This window comes from Adiantum capillus-veneris, chromosome 21, assembly GCF_014529385.1.
Source record: "Adiantum capillus-veneris isolate H3 chromosome 21, ASM1452938v2, whole genome shotgun sequence".
Classification (NCBI taxonomy): domain Eukaryota; kingdom Viridiplantae; phylum Streptophyta; class Polypodiopsida; order Polypodiales; family Pteridaceae; genus Adiantum; species Adiantum capillus-veneris.
Genome location: NC_140951.1, coordinates 94137455 through 94142610, shown reverse-complemented (window position 1 = coordinate 94142610; position 5156 = coordinate 94137455). Strand labels below are relative to the sequence as shown.

Below are 5156 nucleotides of genomic sequence, written 5' to 3'. Positions count from 1 at the left end.
CAACCCAATAGGACACATGTCTACCATTGGTAACCTCTCTATCAATGGCTCAAAATTCTCCACCACCCCCATATGGCCTTATTCATGCCAAAAAAGAATTGTTCTCTTTTGCTTTCTCTCTTTTTTGGACTACATAAGGAGTCCTTAGTGAAGGGTGGATTTTTGGGTCCTCAAGGTATGTATATGAGTATACGGTACCTCAAGTCCACTTCAAAATCTTAATGGAGAATTGTTCCACTGAGAAAATTTTGGTGCTAGTTATTGGTTTTGACATGTTGCTATTTGGTTATTGGTTTTGATAGGTTTTGACGTGCAGTTTTTATGCCAAAATCTAAGGTGTTTTCTCTATGGCCTTGAAACCATCTTGAAGGTTCATTTTTATCAGGTATTTATCTTATGTTCATTTTTTAGCAGAAGGTCAAGCTTTTCTTCTTCTTCTTTGTCCTTTGGTATTTATTCATTTGTTATGGTTTTTTTGCACTTATAGTATTTTAAGAGAGAGTTAGAAATTGTAAACAAAGTCTTGATTATGTTATTTATTTTCTTTATAGAGATTTAAGATATTTACCACGGCTCCTAAACTCTCCATGAGAAAACGAGAAGCGAAATGTTCAGGGGGTATGACTCTACGGTCTGGGACTGTTCAAGGAAGGTAAGTTACACTTGAGGATGGTTCCTCAAGGATTCTATCAATGAGTCCGCCAAAGAAGTCTGTGAAAAGAAGAAATCAATGTGTGTATGTTGATGATGAAGCGTGGTCCTTGGACAGGTCTATAGATGGAGCTTCTAATAGCACTGCTATCACTCCAAATACTATTGTTCCATCTTTTGCTCCCACTCCACAAACTACTCACACAAAGAACAATAACGAGGATGAAGAAGACGGCTTTTCAAAGCATGACAAGGTTTTTGGGGAGAATGTGTCTCTAGGGTTGATCAATGAAGTCATAAGTCAATTTCATATCAAAAGAAAGTCAGAACCCCCTTTTGTTCCCTTATGTAGATTAATAGCTACAGATGCTGTTCAATGTGCAATTTTGGATGCACCTTGGTTGACATCCACGTTTGATAGGGTTGGCTATGTCTCTTCAATGGGTTCTTTTATTGTTTCACTTAAAGGATGACATGGAGAAACAAAAAATTTGACAGAAGACACGATTGAGAAGTGGGATCCAATATGGCAAAGACTCAATGCAGAATTTGAAAAGAATCTTGTGGGTGATTGGGTAGATCTTTGAGGCAAACTGTTTTTTGTGTGGGATGGTAACCACATGTTAAAAACTTGGATGCGATGAATTGAAGAAGGCAAGTGCTTCTTTTCTCTTGTGTTTGAGTTTGAATATACATTGTTGCACTTGAAAATTTATTTTGGATGATGTTTCTTTTGTAGAGCACTCCGAGGATGAAAAATATCATGTGCAAGTTCCTTGTGAATTTATTGAGATAGATAAAAAGAAAGAAGCAGAGTTGATTTTGAGTCTTGATACAACAAACGAGTAAGATTATATGGATTATTTTTGTTTAATTCTCTGGTTGTAATGTGCTTTTTCATTTGATTATCCGTCAACTCTTGCTTTTAGAATCTCGCGGGCTACAGCTCCACCCAACTTGGCACATGAAGTATTTATGTTTCAGAAGTTTGGTATAGCAAAAAAGTCAAGCATAATGGAATATCTCACTCTTGAGCAGAGATCTTGGATGGAGGTTGAGCTTAAATTGGAGGCAAGACATAACCAAGGGATTGTGCCATGGTACTCAACGCCATGCATTTTGATTGCTCAACTTGTTTGGAAGGTATGTCATGATGCTCAACTTGTTTGGGATAATAAATACATTTCTTTAAAAAATTTAAATTGCAAGTACTTTGAGAATGAGTATGTCTTCAACTACTTTACTTTGAAGGTGCCTTAGTTGAAGGTTACAAGTTATGCATGACTCCATGTTTTCAAATAAGCCTTTAATTTTCATGTGGGAAGTCTATTCAAATTATGGATTGGGTTACAATTTGTAGAATGCCCTAAATTCCCACAAGGGAAGCCTTTGCAGAGGTGGCAAGTTATGGATGGAATTTTGGCTTGAAATATGCTTTGAATTCCCATGTGGGAAGCCTTTGCGGAGGTGGCAAGTTATGGATGGCATTTTGGCTTGAAATATGCCTTGAATTCCCATGTGGGAATCTTTTGCAGAGGTGGCAAGTTATGGGTGAATTTTGGCTTGAAATATGCCTTGAATTCTCATGTGGGAAGCCTTTGCATAGGTGGCAAGTTATGGATGAATTTTGGCTTGAAATATGCCTTGAATTCCCATGTGGGAAGCTTTTGCGGAGGTGGCAAGATATGGAGGGAGTGATGGCTTGAAATATATCTTGAATTCCTGCATGGGAAGCTTATGTGCAGTCATGGATTTGTTTGTGTTGTGTTGCTAATGGCTCATGAAAACATTGCCAAATAATTGTTTTGCTTTGAAGGGGAGATGGGAGTCCTTTTTGGCTGATGAAAAGAGAAGGCTTAGAACTTTAGGTCTTCTTGGGGAGGATTTAAAAAAGAAGATGAATGAAGCTCTAAAGAAGGAAGAAGAAAAAATGAGGGATAGCGGATATAAGTACCTTTCTATTGCAAATCCTACACATGGTGAAGAGTTTTTTACTATGCTATTTGACAAGGATTGGCATGACAAAACAATGGTTGGGATCACTCGTGATAAATTATACAGCTTGTGCGCTGCAAAGATCACAATAGAGAGGTATGTTTTATTTCATCTTAAACTTTGATTTATTATTTTTATGTGCAATGTAATTAGTAACATTAATTTTTGGATCAACGATTGTAATTCAATAGACGCAAAGAACTTCTTCACATGATGATTTTGACCAAAGTTAAGGACTCCAAAGGAGGTCATTTTGCAGACTATAAGAAACTTAGAGCTTACATGAGGCAAGAGACCTATTGGCAGGGAATGTTTAGTGAAGCTACAATTATTATTGCTAAGTTTGAGGTGGATGGTCCTTTGTTGCCAAAAACATTTGAGGCCTTCTTTAAAGCATCTAGGAAGACACATGTTTCATTGGCTTATACTCATGTTATGGCAAACATGAAGAGTGCTTCAGATTATGCCTCTTTACCCGAAGTGATGCATGCAGGCAAACGTCTTGTGTACAAGTATTTGATTTCTTGAATACTAATTTTGTTTCATTATGATGTATTTTATTGTCTCATTTTTATATTGAATTTTCATTTAGATGGCTATTGAATTGTATGCGGCTAAGGATGATAGAGTCTATGCCGGAGGATGTATAAGAATGGCTAGATAAAGAGGACGAGAATACTATGTTCTCGTCAACACTCTTGGAAAAGAGTATTACACCTTGGGAGTGCTCTCACTGTCCATGGTGGTTGGAGTCTCCCCTAGGTGTTATCCCAAAGAGCGAGCAAGAGATTCATGCTCGTAAGTGAACTACAATCTCTTGTATGAAGTACTATATTTTAGTTAAAATAGAATTTTGTTGATCTTTTTTTTTGGTGAACTTTTGTATGGAAAGGTTTTTTGGAAGAGAGTCCCATCTCTAATGATGGTGTAATCTCACCCCAAGCTACATACATTGAGCCATCCACCAAGCCACCCTCACGTGCAAGAAAAGGTAAAAAAAGTATAGAAACCCCCCCCCCCCCCCCCCCCACCCCCAATGTGTGCCTGTAGATGTTGATGTTGAGGAGGAGAGATTTCCAACTTCTCTTCTACCAAAAAAATCCACCTTAGCATCAAAGTCTTGCTTCTCTGAGACTATTATGGGTCGTTCTCTATATGAGCGGATGCCAACAAAACGTACCATAGGTAGACGTTCTTTGCTTGTTTATTTGCTTTTTATTGCTCTAATTAATTATTGCTTGCATTAACCATTGACATGTCCTATGGTTTTCTAAGCATTCTTTGAGATTCTAAGCAATTGAAAATTGCATTTTCATGTTTAGGCGAGGAGTTTATTACATGTGTGGATGCTTTGTTATTGGATGTGGAAGCAATTGATGACCTAGCATGGCATAGGTAAGACTTACATATTTCTCTAAAAAGTTATATTACCATAATGTACTCTTACCATAATCATTTGTTTTGTGTTAGTATTGAAATGTGGTTCAAGAAAACACCAATCTATGATGGGCGCGAGTATGCATTGAAGGGGGAAATCTCCCAATATGTGGCAAGATTGATCTTTGCAGACTTCCCTACGTCCATGTTAGTTGATGGTATTCACAATCACACTATAGGTGAACTTTTTTTATGTCATAATTTGGGAGGCTTCGTGCTCGTTATAGAATGCATATATGTTATGATGTAATTTTTCATTTTAACTTGCTTGTGTAGGTAATATAAAAGTTGTTCCTGAGTGGAACCACTTTTCCACTGCCTTGGCAACTGGTGTCATGGAAATTGCTGATGTTCACTTGGTAGACGAGGGTTTCTTGGTGACTTTGTCTCTTGCACAACATTTGGGAGATCTTGTCATGCAAGCTAATAGATTTAGTTTGCAGCTCCATCGCTCGTGGACTTTGATGTGTGATGGGGGATATTTACACCCAGAGACTGGTGAGCAGGTGAGGTTGCCTTCTCTATCTAAAGATTGCGTATGAATTTAGAGTTCTTCTTATTAAGTGATTTGTTCTCTCCTTTCATAGGTGATGGATCTCACTCTTGGTCTATTTTATCGTAAGAATGCTCAAAGCATTACACCTCATTATGATAGAAAGGCTGGGGAGGATGTTTCTCCTGAGTTCTTTCCGGCCTCAAGAAGCTACCTCACAGAGTCTCCTCCTCATTCATGTAATGATTATACAAGTTCAGCTGGAGATTTGATTCGAGGGGGAGCAGAGCGTACTGAGACTTTTTACAGGTAACTTTCTAGCCATGAACTCTTGTGAATCAGGACACACATCTTGATAGTTCTATGCAATCTCTTGTCGTTAAACTTTGATTATTATGTTTAACACAGTTGGCTGCTAGAAACATTCACATATGAGGATGACCATGTTATGGACATCTTTGCCGGGTGTGGTGGTTTGGGGCTTGCTTGCACAAAGGAGATACGTCACTGTCTAATGTTAGAGGGTGATTTCTTTGTCTTCTCTGAGTGTTTAGAGAAGAAAGTTTGTGGTCCTCCTCAT

General features: G+C 38.1%; 1 pseudogene; it reads left to right on the top strand.

Annotated features, from left to right (window-relative positions):
* The first annotated feature begins 321 nt into the window (after positions 1-321).
* On the top strand, positions 322-4873 carry LOC147431376 (uncharacterized; annotated as a pseudogene).
* The last annotated feature ends 283 nt before the right edge of the window (positions 4874-5156 follow it).